Source organism: Camellia sinensis, chromosome 7 (assembly GCF_055761805.1).
Source record: "Camellia sinensis isolate YWXY chromosome 7, ASM5576180v1, whole genome shotgun sequence".
NCBI lineage: Eukaryota > Viridiplantae > Streptophyta > Magnoliopsida > Ericales > Theaceae > Camellia > Camellia sinensis.
In genome coordinates this window covers 120,529,554-120,548,987 of record NC_138967.1, presented here as the reverse complement: position 1 = coordinate 120,548,987, position 19,434 = coordinate 120,529,554, and the positions used below count along the sequence as shown (strand labels likewise).

The 19,434-nt window shown below is 37.3% G+C and overlaps 1 long non-coding RNA gene across 1 annotated transcript; it reads right to left on the bottom strand.

Annotated features, from left to right (window-relative positions):
- Positions 1 to 671: 671 nt before the first annotated feature.
- LOC114259117 (uncharacterized) lies at positions 672 to 1,497 on the bottom strand. Its single transcript, XR_014335922.1, has 2 exons — positions 1,053 to 1,497; positions 672 to 950 (listed from the first exon to the last, which is right to left on the bottom strand). It is a non-coding gene; the product is annotated as an uncharacterized LOC114259117 (long non-coding RNA).
- Between the last annotated feature and the right edge of the window lie 17,937 nt (positions 1,498 to 19,434).

Genomic DNA, 19,434 nt, shown 5'->3' with positions numbered 1-19,434 from the left:
ATTTCCAAATATTATAGCTTTTAAGTGTATCTATTTTAGGTGTACTAAAAAAATAAAAAATTTGCATAAAATATTAAAAAAAGAAGAGAAAATTAGTAAAATATACTTGTAAACTTTGAATAGTGGGAGATGTCTAATATATATTTTTTTCTTATTAGTTAAGATCCATTAACAATATTATTAGAAAAAATTTAACTTGTCACAAAAAAATTTAAGAAAAATTTGAAATTTCTATGAACTGAAATTTTTTTGTGAATTTTTTTTTGAAGTGATAAAATTTGGATACATTTTTCTGTTAAAAAGATCCCAATTATTATAAAAAATATTGTAGGTTCATCTTATAAAAAACTTAATATGAGAGATTTTAAATTAAAAATTCTTAAAAAAAATATGCAAAAATAAAAAAAAATTCAATTTTGAAAAAAATTGTAGATAAAACCAAACAAGGTTATTTTTTTAATTTGAGAAAAGTTAGGGATGATGAAATTTTTTTCATATCATCCTTACCTGATTAGTGTGTGGTACTTTATTCTAAATGTAAAGCTTTCACGATTATTTTTATGAAAGATTTTTCATCATACCTAATATTACTGTTTTAATTTTATTTTTTCAGATTGATCACCCTCACCCAATATGTTAGGTTATTGTCAACTCGATTAAAATTCAAACGCTTCAAGAAAAGCTCACTCTTTTATACAAGAATATCAATCATCATACAGCACATAAAACTAAGGTCGTAGAAATACTCTTTTGAATCTAATTACGATCAAAGCAACAATTAAAAAGGTTTGTATTACATGTACCAATTAATCTATGAATCCATCAATTCAAATATTCAAACACTTGATGAACTCTCATGAAGAAAGAGAAGAAGAACAATCATCAATCGAACTCAAAATAAGAATGGCATAGCGGGGAACGCAGGGCTCGCCATCAACATCGAACCTCTCCTGCAAATCACCACCACACAATAGTTAATTCTTCATTCATCAATCATCAGATCCAACAAAAAAAATAAAAATAAAAATAATTAAATTAAATTAAATTGTTACCTGTAATTATCACAGTGGCTAGAAGATCTAGGGATGGCCGTGGATTTGGATTTCTCGGAGGCTTTTTTGTTTCTGTTTTCAGTCTTTTTGGTACCGAGATCCGAAACCATACTGTCCTCCGAAATCGCCGAAAGAGTCGGTTTCCGGTGCGCCGAGGGGTTTACTTTCATTGAGCGGCGGCGACTCCGAGAAGGCAAAGACCGAACCACCTCTTGCTGCGGCGGCGGAGTGGCGGCGATGGCACCACAACACCACCGGAATTCTAAGAAAAACTTCATCAGATTCAGCTTTGAATGAATATTCTCTCTATCTCTCTCTCTCTCTCTCTCTCTCTCTAACACACAGTGAGTCAGATGGAATTTGCGCAACTGAAGAAGTGAATCTTATATAGGGAGACCCTAGCGAGAAAGAGAGATATGAAATTTTATCAACGTGGAGTTTGTATATTGGCTTATGAATTTCCAAGTTTCGTTTTGTCCCTATCTAATGAGAATCCTAGTTGCTCACACTCTTCGAATTTGATTAAAATATAAATTAGTTTTTATGTTTTTGAAAATCACATTTTATTTTTTTAATTTTTTAATTTTATAATAAATTATTCTTTTTATTAATAAATCATTAAATCAATTAACAATTTTTAATGATGTTAAAAATATATTTCAATTAATAATTTAATTAATTTTATTATTATGTAGGAGAGTAATTATAAATTTTATTTTTTTAATTAATTCTGTTAAATAAAAATTTTTAATAAGAGGCATTTATAATTTTCAAACCACATGGATTAATTTATATTTTAAACAAACATTAAAGATATATTTGTAATTTATCCAATAAAATATTTATGTATTCGGCGATTGTTATTTTTTGGGAAACTTTTTAATTTTACCGTTTTTGGTGGAAGCCTAGCAAATTCAGGAACTTTTTTTATTTGTTAATTTTTTTTTCCCATCTAATATTTTATCTCTTCTAGGGTGTTAAGGATTTGAAGACAATAAAATATTTATGTATTCGGCAATTTTTATTTTTTGGGAAACTTTTTAATTTTACCGTTTTTGTGGAAGCCTAGCTAATTCAGGAACTTTTTTTATTTGTTAATATTTTTTTTCCTATCTAATATTTTATCTCTTCTAGGGTGTTAAGGATTTGAAGATTATTGAGACAGGATTGGACTTCTTTCAGATTATCATATCAATTTAAGAGATCACTTAGATTTTGTTAGATTTATTTTAGTATCGATTGTAGTGATTTGAATCGTTTATTTTTTTAAATTTACTAAGTAAAACATTCATTTAAAAAATTAAAATAATTGAATATCAATAACTATATGTTTCAAACATATTTGTTTTAAAAATCAAATAGTAAATATAATTTTAAAAATAATCAATCATTTTATATAATATAAATTTGATTCAAACATATAGCTACTGATATCTTATCATATTTAATTTTGACTTAACGAATTCTAAAAAATAAACGGCTTATACCACTAAAATCACTTCTAAAATGAGTCTATCAAATCCAAATACTCTCTCAATTGAGATAATTAACTTATAAGGAGCTAAACCCATTAGGAAACAATTATCATAGCCGTTTGCTCTTTTTTCTTTCATCTTTTTTATTAATTACTTTTGGTATTATGTTTTGTTTTTATGTTTTAAAGGAGTTGGCATTATGTTGCGGCATTAGCAAGAATTTTGGTAGCTCTTGTCTTGTCTTGCTATTTTAGCTTAAGAGTTTAACATGCTTCAAAAAAAGAGATTATATGTTGTACATGGCCGTCCTCTAAACTAAAAAATTTACAAATAGTCAATAATAAAGTGCGAAGTTAGTATCGTTTTGAGAATTATTTAATTTAATTAATTTTTAAATATTTTATAAAAAGTCGTGTAAAAAAATAAAGAGAAGAGTCAATTTTTTGATAGTAACTTTTTGACTTTTTAATTATTTTAGATTAGTACCGAACTTGCCCTCAATATTACATTTCTACTCTTTTTCTCTCCAATTGTAATGCCCCCAAATTATTTAAATTAAAACATTACTCAAAATATGATTAATTCGAAATCTTATCATGACCATAATGACATTAACTCAAAAAGTTATCTTTCCCACTGAACTAAGGTTTCAAAATACGAGTTTCATGTTCATCTATTAAATACAAAAATAATAACATGGTTAAAAAAGCTAGATGATGAAATAAAATACCTTAATGGCTTTCAATTAAACAATGCATGGCCTTGTACAACAAAATGGACACATGGTCCCAAAACATATACGCTCGGAGCTTCCACTTATTACATCCAAGAGTCATCATGCTCCATCAACAAAAGAGTTTCCCCATCACAGCTGTACGGGGAGCAAATATTTCGGCGAGCCCGTACTCCTTTCTTCCGAGCTCCGTCTCTGTCCGATCACCTGCGAGCCAATAAGGGTGAGCTACCCGGCGGTGTGTGGCCGGAAAAACCCTCCGACGGTCAAGTTAGAAAACACACACAGAGGATAGCTAGAGAGAAGGGAGAGAGAGTTTGGGTGTAAGAATTCCTTACAGAGATGTTCGTGTCTTGCGTATGGGGGGCGCAGACATGCTTATATACCTTCTGAGCCCCATATCCACTCCCAGTCATCTCCTGACACGTGGCTCTGCTATCCCATCTGTCAGCATAAACCATGCCATTCATCACCTAACCTCAACTGCCTGTCATCACAGCTGGAGCTCGGCAGCCGAGCTGCCCTATCCGTTGTTGTGCCATGCCGTGCTCCATACCCTAGCACTTCACTGGCCAAGACTGACGAGGACCGGGCTAGGCGGCATCTCGGCAGAGCCTAGCCCGAGGTACCTCCTGGGGTCGGCCTTTCTGCTGGTCAGACAACTTCCTCGGATGTCCGCGCCCTCGCAGGCGCCGATCACTCTGCCTATCTGGCTTCGGCCATCCTCGGACCGAGCATCCTAGTCCGCCCGAGCACTGCCTCGCCGAGCAATTTCTGTCCGGTCCGGGGTGGCGCACAGCCCGAACTCTGCCCGGCCCAAGTTCTGGCAGTCCTCTGGGCGAACAGTCGTTCATCTCGGCCCAATGCACTGTTGGGCTTTCAACCTGCCCGGTCGATATCTCGGCCCAACTCTAGGTCATGAATCACCCTCTCAATTGCCCCTTAATTCCGTCCGCGGAAGCGTGACTGGGATTACTCACTTCGACCGAGATAACTTTTCTGCGGTCTTCAAGACGCCGAACCTCGTCCGGGCTAGTTAACATGATTGTCTGCAAACTTGCCCGGTTATATTCCCCGGCTGACATCTTTTCTCCAAAAGTAGCTCGGCTGGCTCTTCGCCTCTTCAACCCGTCGCTTCAGTCCTGACGTCGCCATAAATAGGGACACGTGGCGGGCTGCCATTGGTCATCGAGCAGCCCACCCGCCGTCTGTGTCAGAATTTGAATTTGGGCGGTTTTATGCTCACATATACACGACCCCCATCATTTCCTTTCTTCCTACTGCTGCTTCCATTTCTGACGATTCTGAAGCTCAAGCCTTCTCCTCAAACCCGACTACCATTCTTCGCGTTCGAGAGGCACGACCCTGTCCTTCACTGGTAAATCATCCCACCCTTATTCTGTTGCTATTTTCGTTCATATTGCACACATTAGGGCACAAAAACGTAGTCCTTAGGGCATAGGCCATAGAAAACGTCTAAAACTTCCTACTGTTCTTGGTGTTCTTCGTCTTCCTGAAGAACACTGAAGAACTGGGGTGAACCGGGCTCTCGGTCTTATTTTGATCCAAAAAAAACCAATGTAACGGGGCAAACAACAAGTTTGTCTCGACCCCAGTGAAAACCGAAATAACAAAAGGACTTGGTCGCTCAACCGGGCTAACATCTGGTTTGCTTGGGCGACCGGGCTCCGTAGATCGAATAAATAACCGAGGCGGTTTGGCAGCCTAATAGACCGAGCTAAAACCAGCTCCTCTGCGCGACCGTGCTAACACTTGCCATCCTTTTCCTGCAGAGTCCAAGGGGACCACTGTCATTCCTGAGGCTCTCAGGACCGAGCAGCATCCAATAACCAGTGCCAAACCCCCCAGCCGGGATACAATAAGCCGGCCACAAATGGGGAAATTCCGCTTCCTAGTGGAAACTCCGGCCGCGCTAGCTGCTTTCAGAGAGGATTACGGCATTCCGGCCGATGTTCATCTCGAACTGGCCGAAGAGGAGACCACTCCGTGGGGAAGAGTTGACCAATGCCCTTTCACCGTGCTCTTGATCGTTGAGGGGGGCCTCCGTTTTCCACTTAACCCTCTTATAACCGAGTTCCTCCGCCGCACCGGGCTGGCACCCACCCAAGTGTCAACCAATACCTATAGAATAATCAACGGCGTTCACGAGTTGAACAATCGGCTAGGCACCAACTTGGGTCTAGCCGAGATATTAAGGCAATACACAATGGGCCATACCGGGGACGGCTTAGCTTACTACTTGAAGATCAGACCGGGCAAAGAAAAGATTATGACCGGCACCCCGGATAAAGATCTTCACGACGATGATTTTTTCTGGGTGTCGGGCAATTATGAAACCGCCGAGGTGCCGGGCTGGTTCATAAGCAAGGACTTCGGTTCTTCATGTAAGCCACTCAAACTTGCTCGGTGAACTTAATTCTTTAGTTTTTAACTAACCGGTTTCCCTGTTTCTTTTGCAGCTATCCAAGCCTTGCAAGCCAACTACCAATTCCCCAACGTCGAAGCAATTCGGACCGTGCTTAGGTACCGTCACCGGGATTGCAACGATTTACTCGGCTATACACCGACATATAGGTATTCTGCCCCGCGCCGGAGTAGAGTAACCGACTTCCTCAGAGCTCCTTCGCCACCTCTAGATCCAACCCTACCGATGGTTGCACATTACCAATTCCTAAAATTGTTAGATAGGAATGATGTAGATGTCCAGTAGAAATACTTTTAATAAAATATCTAATTATTCAAAAATTTATATGGCATTATTATAACCAAAAACATTTTATTATTCAATACGAATTAGAGTTTAATCAACGAAAACTTACATGTTGTAATTCCCATAAAAAAAAGTCATAATTCAACACCAGGGGGTAAATATGCCCTGAAGTCCCTAAGGAGAGTCCCGACACATACATATACATAGGTATATATCAAAATTTTTTTCCATATTTGTCGGCTATTAATACAATAGGAGATGGACATCCAAAATCATTCATTTTTATACTTTTACCAATTATAATATAGCAGGACCAGTGGATACCCAAAAATATTTTCCACATTCGTCTGGCAATAAGCTTAAGACAGGGCAATTGAGCACCTAAACCTTCCCCGTGCGAGTACCACAACACACAACACTTACCAAAACTTACTCCCTACCTGGACTTACAGGCTATTTACTACCCCTCAAAACAATCTTTCCAAGGCTTTCAAATATTAATACACTCATAAGAATAAAAGTAATCTTTCACTATCTAAGCAATTGAGATAAATATCAAGTAACAATTTTCAAAATCTCAAATCAAATCTCAAGAACATTCCAATTTCCCAATTCTCAATTCAACACTTCTCAAATATCATAATCAAATCACCAAAATTTTAAGGAATTAAAGACTAATTTCTTTTCATTACATTATCTTAAATTAAAAAAATAAAATAAAATAGGGTTCTATCAAATTTGGGGCTTTTGCCCATCCTTCATGTCAAAGGCCATTTCTTATGTAAAATTTCCATAATCTAAGAAAATAAGAGAGATCGTGAGAAAATAATAAAGAAATTCCATTTCTTTGAAAAAAACTTGCATTTATAAGCCCAAACATTCATCAATTCACAAATGTCATAACAATACCACATAATCATCTTCAAATCAAAGAGACACAAGGTTACAAGTAATCCTAGTTCAAAAATCAAGACCGAGAAGCTAGATTATTGAAGAACTTTAAAATCCCAATCCAATCAATAGAAAGCTTTATCCTTACCGAAACTTCAACTTTTGCAAGCAATGGGGTTGTGAATCTAAGTAGAATGGAAGATTTCTAGAGAGATATGGCTAGGGTTTTCGGAGTTAGAGAGAAAAGAGAGAAGAAAGGAAAGAAAAAGTGAAAAAAATGATATAAAAGTCAATTTTTAGGTAGATATCGCGCAGACCGCTCGAGCGGTCTTTCCATCGCTTGAGCGGTGAATGAGAACTCTCGTTATCTCTGCTTGCAAAACGAGATACTGGGGACTCCCGTTTCTTCGCTTGAGCGACCACTTGATTGCTCGAGCAATCCCTCGACTTGTTAGCTTCCATCGTTGACTTCTTATTGATCACCATCCCTTTCCATTCCTTTCATTCCTTTATCTTCTAAACTCAGTTCTTGCCTCTTGATGTGTATATTGCAAGAACAATCTATTTTAAAAGACCCAAGAGCAATTATTTAAACATCCAAAGATTATAATCAATGAGAATCTAAGTAAATTTTGTTCATTTTTTTTTTCCTTTTAACCAGGAGTTCATCGTAGACAAGGAGCATTTGGAACTATTTCTTTTACTACTTCTGCAAAACTCATTACAATTTAAAATTTGTCTTTTCAAACAACTGATAATAGAAATTCCAAGAAATACAATCAATTTGAAAATTATTGTTGACATTGTGGATGGCGTTGTTTGGAAAAAAGAGTGTTAGGTCCCTATTTGTTGTCAATTCCACGAACAAACTTGCTTAATTAAGTTGTAAGTTTTCCTCTGTTTTTGGTCTTCCCACTCGAGCAGGAAAAACTGCGCTAGAGTGGATTTTGCACATTCTCAGAAGTTTGGCATGTCTGCAAAACTACTGGGAGGTGTGTTTTTACACTCGAGTGTAAGTTCCAACGCTCGAGCATAGACCTTGTTTAGCCGCGCGCGTTTTAGTGACACTGCTCAAGTGGCAAGTCCTTCGCTCGAGCGGAGATCGCGGATCTATTCGCTATTTAAGTTGTTGTTCTGTCTAGTTTTAGGTTACAGCTTCCAGATCTTCTTTGAGGGTGTTCAGGTTTTCTTCTGGGGCTATTTTGCTAGTTTTCTTTGATGTTTGATTGAGTATTAAACTCATGGTTTGACAAGCATACATCAAAAGGTTTGATTGTTTATCTTCAAGAGTGTTCTTCTTCGATGGAATCTGGAGATTCAAGCGTGGAGTATTCGAAGGAGTTTGATGCTATGCACAATCGTTGATTTGACAATGGATATTGTGGATTCAACATCCATCTAATCAATTTCGATACGAAGGTTGCAGCGAAAGAGATACAGATTGTTGAAGATAAATTGACAGCGCTTGGGTAATTTGTTTGGTAAATTTGTATTATTTCTTCCTTTCATAGTGGATTGATTTGTGACATTTTGCCCGTGATTTTTTAATCATAATTGGAGGTGCTCCAATTGTGATTTTTCTATGTAAAAATAGTTTGTGTTGATTTATTATTTTTGAAGCGACAATCTAAATCCCTTTCATATGTGCTAGATGATTTAGATTGTTAGTTTTAATCGTTTGGGAATTAGTACAATTAATCTTGATCTAATCACGAATCACTTATGTTTTTCAATTGGTATGAGAGTGGGTCACTCTTTGTTTTTATCAAAACTATATGAGTGTGATTTTGTGTGATTGGTGATATGGATTCAATTCGTGAAGGTAACTTGACCCATAGACCTCCGTTACTTAATGGTCCAAACTATTCTTATTGGAAAGCTCGTATAAGAGCGTTTTTAAAATCTATCGATAAGAAAGTTTGGCACTGTGTGATCTATGGGTGGAGTGAACCTGTTGTCATCATTGATGGTGTTGATATCCCCAAACCTCTTGATAAATGGGATGCATTCGACTATCAAAACTCGAGTTGGAACAGTAAGACTCATAATTCCCTCTTTTGCTCTGTTATACCTGAAAAGTTTCGTAGTATATGCACGTGTGAGGTAGCAAAAGAGGCTTGGGATATTCTTGAAACTATTCATGAGAGTACTACTTCTGTTAAAAAGCCAAAACTTCAACGTCTCACCTCATCTTTTTATATGTGATGATGAGACGTTTAATGATTTTTATGCTAAACTTAGTGATATCGTGAATTTCTGTTTCACACTCGGCAAAAAAATCCTTGAAGCTAAGGTTATTGGAAAATTTTTGAGGTCTTTACTCAAAAGGTTCCAATCAAAAGTTACAGCTATTGAGGAGGCTCAGGATGTTGATACCCTCAAGCTTGATAAGTTGGATGGAAACTTGTAGACTTATGAAGCCCACTAGATTTCTAAGAAAAAACAAAAAGATAGTGTGGTTTTTACTAATGCTCATGAGACTACTAAGACTCTTGAGATTGAGTTTGATCTAGAGTCTGAAATGACAGCTACGTTTACCAAACAGTTCAAAAAAAATTTAAAGAAAAAGTAGCCTAATTTCAAAGACCCTAGTTCAAAAGATAAGGGTAATGAAAAACCCAAAACTTTTTCACCAAAAGTTGCTACAAAAACTGAAAAGAAGATTGTGAAGGGGAAAGGTGTCAAGTGTTACGAATGTCAAGGGTTTGGTCATATTGCTCTTGAATGTCCATTGAAAAAGAACCGAAAAAAAGTTTATACAGTGGCTTGGGATGATGAAAGCGAGTCAGAGAAAGAATTTGAAGAAATTGAATTCGGTGAAGCCTGAAGATAGTACTTACATGGAATTCTGGTCTACTGTCACTCAACCTTCTCCAAAGCCAGTGGAGTTTGCTCGTGGTCAGAATCTGCACCGTGCTCCTACCTTTTATGGGAGTAACTACTTATTTTGGAAGATCTGAATGAGAATGTTTCTTAGAGCTCATGACCCAGAAGGTTGGCAAGCCATTGAAGAGGATGTTGAAAGTACTGACAATCCAATCAATCAAAGAGTTCTGACTACCATCCTTGAAGCAATTTCTGAAGAAGAACAACAACGGATTGCTCACTGTACAAAGGCCAAAGATGCATGGGACATTTTGAGTTAATTCCATGAAAGAGAAGAGTCATCGTCACCACCATCCACCAACTTTCATGCCTTGGTTGCTCGACTGGATGAGGTCAAGGAGAAAGAGGAGCAAAAAGAAGATGAAGATGATAAAACCTCGGAAAACAATGATGAGATCGATGGTGATGATCTGCAATAAGCTTATGAAAAGCTTTACAATGAATCTCTGAACTTGTCCAAGATCAATGACAAACTGACTTCAAGCTCAAAGCATGCGAAAGTGAGAATGTCAAGTTAAAGGGAGAGATTGCAACAGCAAAGCAAGATGTCATCAAGATCTCTAATAACAGGCAAGACTTATGTGGAAAATTTTTATCTTGTGAGACCGAAAGGAATGAACTTCTGAAAATATATGCTGCATATGAAGAGAAAATTGAAATTCTTGAGATGTCACAAGCTACATTGGAAGAGATGGTCAGTCAGAAAGAGGAAGAACTCTAAGATACTAGAGCCACGATTGATATGTGGAACAAAGGGTCAAAGACACTGGAAGACATCCTCGGGTCTCAACAGATGAGTTATGACAAAAGTAGGCTAGGCTATAGAAATATATCAGTTCAAAAGGGACATGCCTCTATATCACATAACATCAAGACTCAAACAAAGGGAAAACTGAAGGTTCAACAGGGTGATCCCTCTATTCATCAACCTAATGGGGGTTAGATCAACAAAAGAGAGGTAAAAACTCTTTTGTTTTTTTGTCATCATTGTGGTAGGTATGGCCACATTCGTCCGTATTATTTTGAGTTGTTTGGTAAGGTGTCTCAAAGGGGTAGAAATTCTGATACTTGTTGGGTTAGGAAACAACCTTACATGTTTAAGCGAAACACCAAAATTAAGGGTGTTCACAACGCTAAGACTTTTACCAAGACTACTAGCCCTGTTTCTGCTAAGACCAAAAAGATATGGGTGAGAAAGAGTGACTTAACTTGTTTTGTTGTTCACACTGTACTGAAAGCACGTGACTCACACATGTGGTATCTTGATAGTGGGTGCTCTCGGCATATGTCTGGTGATAAATCTTACTTCATATCTCTTGAAAAATATGAAAGAAGAATTGTTACCTTTGGAGATAGTGGCACTTCTAGAGTCATTGGTAAGGGCCTGATAAGTGTGATTTGTCTTCCTAAGCTCGAAAATGCCCTTCTTGTTGATGGCCTTAAAGCAAATCTTTTGAGCATTGGTCAAATGTGTGATTCCCATCATGAAGTATTGTTTTCAAAAAAAAAAAAAATTTGAAATTTTTGATAAAAAAGGAAATACTGTCATGCATGGGGTTCACACATCTGATAATTGTTATGGGATTGTTACCACTAATGATCTTACTTGTCACTTGGTCGTCATAAGTAATCTTGACTTGTGGCATCAAAGATTAAGTCACATGAATTTCAAGGACCTAACCAAGATAGCCAACAAAGAGCTTGTGACATAAGTACCTAAAATGGGAAAGAATGTGAACCATGTGTGTAGACCATGTCAACTTGGGAAGCAAATTTGTGCCCCTCATAAAAAGGTGAATAGTTTCACAATGAAACGTCCACTTGAACTGGTTCATATGGATCTTATGGGACCCACTCGCACTGAAAGCATTGGAGATAAAAGATACATTTTTTTAACTGTGAATGATTACACTCGTTTTTCATAGGTTAATTTTTTAAGAGAAAAATCTGATACATTTGATGTTTTCTAGGCATTAGTCCTTAAAATCCAAAATGAACACGGTGTTTCTATTGGGCGTATCACAAGAATCCGAACTGATCATGGTCGTGAGTTTGAAAATAGTTCGTTTTTCGATTTCTGTGATATGCATGGTATCAAGCATGAGTTTTTTGCACCTATTACTCCATAGCAAAATGGAGTTATTGAGAGGAAAAACAGGGTTATTCAAGAGATGGCTAGGGTCATACTCCTTAGCAAGAAAATTCCTCCAAAGTTTTGAGCTGAAGCCTCAAATACAACTGTTTATATGGTGAATCGTGTGTATTTAAGGCCCGATTTTTTTACAAACTCCATATGAATTGTGGAAAGGTATGAAACCTAATGTAAAATACTTCAAAACTTTTGGGAGTAAATGTTACATTTTCAAAGATAGAGAGCCCTTGGGCAAATTTGACTCCCAAAGTGATGAAGGTATTTTTCTAGGTTATTCAACCAAAATGGTGAGTCTCCAATCTTGGTTATTGAACCACAAAGTCAAGGAGTAGCACCAGGTCAAGCTCAAGAAGGTGAGCCAGCACCAACTTCAACAGTAAGTTCGAGTCCAAAAAGTGCACAAAGAGACATCACCTCTGATGCTTCCGTCACTACCAGTCCAGAGTTAAAACTATCAGCAAGGGTAAAACTGAACCATCCGGTTCAACAGGTAATTGGTAGTGTTTCGGACTGAATGAAAACCTGAAAATAAGTTCAGGAAGAGGCAACTAACATGTACTATGTTTTGTTAATTGAACCTAAGAATGTAAAAGAGGCCTCACAAGATGATAGTTGGGTTCATGCAATGTATGATGAATTAGGTCAATTTGAGCATAACAAAGTTTGGACTCTTGTTCCTAGACCTAGAGACATGAATGTGATAGGTACCAAGTGGATCTTGAAAAGTAAATCCGATGAGAATGGTACAGTGGTTAGAAATAAAGCTAGGCCGGTTGCTCAAGGGTATACACAAGTAGAGGGTGTTGATTATGATGAGACATTTGCCCCTGGTGCATGTCTCGAATCTATTCGCATTTTACTAGGTGTTGCATACTTTCTTGTATTCAAATTGTTCCAAATGGATGTGAAAAGTGCCTTTCAGAATGTGTACTTGAAAGAAGAGGCTTATGTTGAGCAACCAAAAGGATTTGAGGACCCAAAATGTCCACACCATGTCTACAAGTTAGACAAGGCGTTATATGGGTTTAAACAAGCCTATCGAGCTTGGTATGATAGACTTACTACCTTTCTGCTTGATAATGATTTTCAAAGGGATAGTATGGGCAAGACCTTATTTGTGAAACATACTAAGTCTCATAGACTTGTTACTCAAATTTATGTTGATGATATTGTGTTTGGATTCACTGCTGATTTTCTTGTGAAATATTTCTCTGATTGCATAACACATTGTAGCTCGACTTTTCGTGCTCCTTTCGGATACGACTAGCCCTACAGTTCGGACTCCCGCAGCTCTGAATCTGATTCCACAAGTGCAATATGAAATAGATAAACACAAAAGAGTCCAAATCCGGAAAATCTTTTGGAAAATCAATTTTGAATCAAAATGCCAAAAATGGATTACTTTGCCAGATACAGAGTCGCCACCTAAATGTTTTTGGAAAATTAAGGAAACCCATGACTCATGCCAAAGGCCACGTGCCCGTCATTACCAAGATTGTCTCAGCTCGGGAACTTAGGTACAAGAGGGGAAGGTCATGAATTGAGCACTCCACTCGCCCAATCAAAGATCGGCTTCTACTAATCATGATGTGATTCTTATTTACATTATATGCTCTTGTTCTGATTATTAGGCTATTGTTATTATTTGATGTGCACACAAGTATAGACTAATTTGCAAAAATTGGAATAATTTGATTCATATTTGTTTTGAAAACTGTTTCGAATATGTACCACTTGAAAAAGTGATCGCATATATACATTACACAAATTATTTCAATTCAACCAATTAGCCTTCATCCACCGGCATTCAAGCATATATGTCAATTAAGTACTTAGCCTCATGGAAAGCATGCTAAACATGACAACAATCACATTTGTGCAATATGCTAAAGCAAATAAAAGCTCATCTAGTACTCTGAGGCGAGCCAAAAAAAACAAAAAAAAGTTAAAAAGCGCGTATGCTCCTAAGTAATACAATATGACTAATGCAACACATGCGATATGTAACTGATAGGCTCGGCTACTAATTATTACATGTGAGTCAATTTGATAACATGCGGTTTAAGCACATTTTCAAAGAAGTATTTAAATGACAATGCTTCGTTAGAATGATGAACCGAGCCATGATGCATGCAAGACAAGTGGATGCAAATATATATTATGCTAAAAGAAACATAGTGTTCTAAACTACCCATCATAAGTAAGTAAATAAAAAAGAGAAAGATGTGGGGATGGAAGACATACACATTATTACATTGCTTGCCCTCACGCAGGAGGGTTCAAATGAATATCCTAGCAAATTAATTACCTAATTATCTAACTATTACAAATCCAAATGAATAAATTAGCTAATTAACTAATTATTACAATAACAAATTAACTAATTATTGTAGTTAATTAATTAAGTACAACACATAGCTATTCTAACTAATTAGTTACAAGCCCACTACTCCAACCATAATTACAACATCACCTTGACGGATCCCTAGAATCGAGGGACGGCTCATGCATGGATGCGAATTTCCACTCGATAATGCTTTTCGTTTTGCTATCGAAATGTCTCTGTTGCACAGTCACAGTTGGAAAAATGCACTGTTTTTCACCTTAGCTTCTGTTCTACTCTGCTGGAACAAGGGCACTACCTTCCTGGAAAAAGTGGCCGGCAACTCAGAAGTAGTTGCAGGCAGGCCACTAATAGTGGGTTGCTGTCTAGAAGAAGTGGCCTACAGCAATAGACGACAAACAGAGCACAAACCGGAGTATTCTCAGGGGATGTTTGTCCACCCTGCCTCTCCTTATCAGCAAATGGGTCAAAGGAAGGATAGGTTTGATTCGCAAATCATCAATCGGCGCAATTTCATTGCGCGATGACTTATGAATCAATGGACACAATTTAATAAATGCACAATGTAAAAACTCTCAAAACTCCCTCCCTATCATGTATTGATCAAGGAAGTGATTGACATTGACTCTTGAACCATTTACATCACTAACAAGTATGAAACGACTCAAGACTCAATGGGTTCAATTAACGTTCGATTGAACCCAAGTTAATTTTATTTTGCATCACTTTTAGTCCCAATTTTATTACTTCATTTTAATTACCATCAATTCCTTAGTTCATTGAGTTCAAAAATGAGCTTTAATCGAAAGGAGTATCAAATTAAGTATTGTTTTAGGCATGAGAGAAGTGTCATGCCATTAGGGATAAACCCCCAAAGGGATTAAACCATTAAGCACAATACCTCAATCTCAAGCTTAAACAAACAAATAATTTGAAACAACTTTTAAAGCAAAGAAAAAGCCAAGAAAGGAGGGAGGTTGCAGAGATGATTAAAGATGAAAACAAGTATGAAAAGCAAGAAATAAACATTAGCAACTCAAATAGGTTGGTGGCTAAGGCCTAAACCACCAAACTTATAAGGACCATTACACTACAAGCATGCTATACAAAGCTCAAATGCAATGAACAACTAAAAACAGTCCTAAAACATGCTGGAATTAAGACAAAAATAGCTAAAACAATAAGCTACAACATGGAGCAAGTTAAGCTAGTAAGCAAGCACAAGGAGGAGAGGCTACCCCCTCCATTTTTGGCACTTCAAAACATTGATTTTTGCCTTTGAAAAACCTCTAAAAATTAGTGGTAAAAAGCTCAAAAAAAGATAATAGAAAGGTGGGAAACACAAGGGCAAAGGCTTAAGAAGTTAGGTGCAAAGAAGGGTGATCCACCCCTCCACCTTTAATGGCCTTAAACCATAAGTTTCAGTCCAAAAATTCAGTGTAAAAATAGTCCAAAAATAGTAGAAAATATGGCAAATAAAGAAGGGAAACAAGCTAAGAATTGTACATTTTGAAGAGGGATACCCCCTTTTGGGTTGCAAACCAACACTTACACACCCTCAAGAGCCAAATGCAAGCTCAAAAAAACCTCAACACAAATACCACAAGGTTTGGTTTAGAGTGTATAAGCAAAGAGTGAAGAACTTGCAAGAGAGAGAAAAAATTTTACTCCAAATTTTTCTAACCTTTACAACAAGAGGGGAGATCATCTATATATGGAAAAACATAAGCCTTCCTCAGAAATATGCATACAGACACGTATGGACTGGTGCATGCACCTATGGAAATAGCTGGCACATGTGGCAAAAATATCTGAAAAAACACACAAGTGGCTGGCAGGCCACTAATAGTGACGACAGGCCACATTAATGGTCAGCAGTCCACAATAGTGGCCGGCAGTCCACACTAGTGGGTCTGTAGGTCCCAGGATGTTTAGGCTTGAAAGATTGTTGTTTTGGTCCAAAAACAAGGCATGAGGTTCACAGGGTTTTGAGACTCAAAGTTGAGGCATTCTGTTGAGGACTTCGAGCAATTGACAAGCATATACAAATTCATCATTGGGTGCACAATCAGTGGCACCCAAGTCGTAAGGGCGGTCAAAAATGGGGTGTCTACACACATGAGTTTGAAATGAGCATGATGTGGGAGTTGTCTTACTTCTTGGGTCTTCAAATTAAACAGTCTCTTTCAGGTATGTTTCTTTCTTAGACCAAGCATGCCAAAAATCTTGTGTCTAAGTTCAGTCTTGAGTCAACCAAACATGCTCTCACTTCTATGAGCACTAGCCTTTACCTTTCCAAAGATTTTTCTGGTATTGATTTTGATCCTACCCTTTATAGATAGGGAGCCTCTTGTACCTCACAGCCAGTCGTCCTGACATTGCATTTAGTGTAGGTGTTTGTGCCCATTACCAAGCATGTCCTAAAGTATCTCATCTACTTGCAGTTAAACGCATCATTAAGCATGTAAATGGGACATTGGGATATGAGATTTGATTCATGACCAACACTACCACTGAAATCATTGGTTTTTCTGATGCCGATTGGGCAGGGTGTACTGATGATCGTAAGAGCACATCTGGATGGTGTTTTTACCTTGGGAATAATTTGGTGGCCTGGCATAGCAAAAAGTAGAATGCCATATCTCTTTTGACTGCTGAGGCTGAGTACATTTGTCACGATCCAAACCTGCCCCTATAAATTTAGTGTCGTAATCGGCCAGTAATCCTCGGATTACCAAAGGCCTCTTAACATAATAATGTATTTTTAGGGGTTACGGAAGCAAATACATAAAATATACATAGTTCATCGAGTTGTGAAGACATATATGAGACAGATAATCTTAAACGTTTATAAACATACGAGTGGCGTCAAAAGATACAGTATTTACACGTCACTTCATGTACGTAAAAAAAATAAAAAAACTTGTTTATGGAGCAAAAGAAACAAGGTCTAATACATTCAAAACAATACAACCACTAGACTTGACTTAATTTGGAACCTCGTTGGGAGGTGTAAAGGTTGGCTGACAAAAACTGTGACGCTAGGTCCTCAACTCTGAGCCTGGTCATATGCCTGATAACCTACATACATAATATAAATAGTGAGCGGGAGCCCAGTGAATAATAACAGAGTAAAGGGTTAAATGAATGATGTCCCATGACTAAGCTACTTCACATTCGTATTCTTATTCAATTTATATACAAAATTCAGAATTCATGCTTGATCATACATGGTTTATCCATTAGCGCTAACAGATCATATATAAAGCCTCATAGATTATACTTGTCAGTTCCATAGAGGAACCTCCGGCCGGGTACAGATAACTTGTCAGTTCCATAAATGAACCTCCAGACTGGGAACGGATAACTTGTCAGTTCCATAAAGGAACCTCTAGTCGGGTACAAATAACTTGTCAGTTCTATAAGGAACCTCTGGTCCGGGTACAGATAGCATATTTGGATCATAGCATAATACCACAGACATTTGTTAGAGTTGGATAATCATTCATAGTATAAAACATGGCATTTTATAGAACAGATCTTATTCCATATAGAGAAAATAATTTAACTTGAACATAGCTTTACTAAGTTATTACTCACAGATAACAGATGGCTCCAAGTAACAGACAAAGTAGGCGATTCAGATATCTTGTGGCATGTGACTTACATAAATACAGAACGAATACGTACTGAATTACACACCTGAAATCATTAACTTAGTTCTTTCTTGTCTTGGTGTGTTTCTACTTCTTTATCCTTATTATGGTGTTTTAATCTTGGCCTAGGAATGCCTAGGATGGAAAGAGGATGCAAAAATGCACTTGAAAACACTTAACAAAAAGCGCTGAAAATAGGGTCCTCGCTCGAGCATGACTTTATATGCTCGAGCGGACATGTAAAATGTGAGTGGTCGCTTGAGAGCAAGATCTGTCGCTTGAGCGGTTTGTAAAGTTTTACAAAAATGTTGGTTGCTTGATTTTACTGCTCAACGCTCGCTCGACTCTCGCTCGAGCGTGAGAGACATGTTCTCGCTCGAGCGCAACTTTTGTCACTCGAGCGTGCTGCAAAACATAAAAACTTCTAGGAGCTTGCATTTTACGCTCAAGCGGACTTCTGGTCGCTCGAGCGGAAGTGCACACTCTTAGAGTGGTGGCTCGAGTATGGATTCTTACGCTCGAGCATAGGAGCAGAATTCTGGAATTTCCAGAATTGCTTCCAAGCTGCAAATCTTGATTTCAACACTTCAAAACTCATCATTTGGGCCAAAAACTTGAGGAAACTTGTCTAAACTTGAAAACGTTGAAAATTAAAGATCATTTCATGAAATCAAAGTCCATAAGTTTGACGATTGAGCAAAATTCAAACTTGAATTGTGAAAACATGACTTGAATATGACATGCGTGGAGTGATTTGAGCTTCAAGTTTCCAAATCATGAGCAAATGAGATGTTTGGGTCAAAAACATGTTGAGTTCCTTGAACAAAACCCTAGTATAGACATGCATGTGGAGATTCTTGAAAATCAAGTTATCAAATTATGAGAATTATGCATGTATGCATGATACACTCCCAAAATCAACTATCTAAGCTTAATTCTTGCCTTCCTATAGGATTTCTCATGAGTTGGCTAACTTAATTATATTATCAAAAGCTCGAGGTTTCACCTAAACTTCTCAATTAAGCTTCAAGTATACAATTTCTTGAATAATCAAGCTAATCCTCCCTAGTTCTCTTCAATTCTCTAGCAAGTCCCACTTTGGTTGAATTCAAGTCTACCTCCCTCTCACTCTCTCTCACGTTTGTGTTGTGTGAGTAAACTCAAAAATGTGTTGAAAATGAAAGAAAGCGATGAGTGGAGCATGTAGGGAGTCTTATATAGGCTCACTTGGTGGTAATTAATTCAAGTTAATCAAATGGGCATTAAATTAATCTAATTTAATTGTTCGGAATTGAATTTCAATTAAACCTACTATAAAATTCTAATCAACTCAAAAATCAAGTCAATTTTTGAATCGGATGCTGATAAGGCCTTCAATTCACAAACCGAAATGAAAACATGAACAGATTTTCTTACATTAAACAGATATAAACACAGATAATGCAATGCACATGTAATTAACTCAGAATTTCTTCTTAATTACTTGTTAGGCATACTTAAGTATGGATTAATCA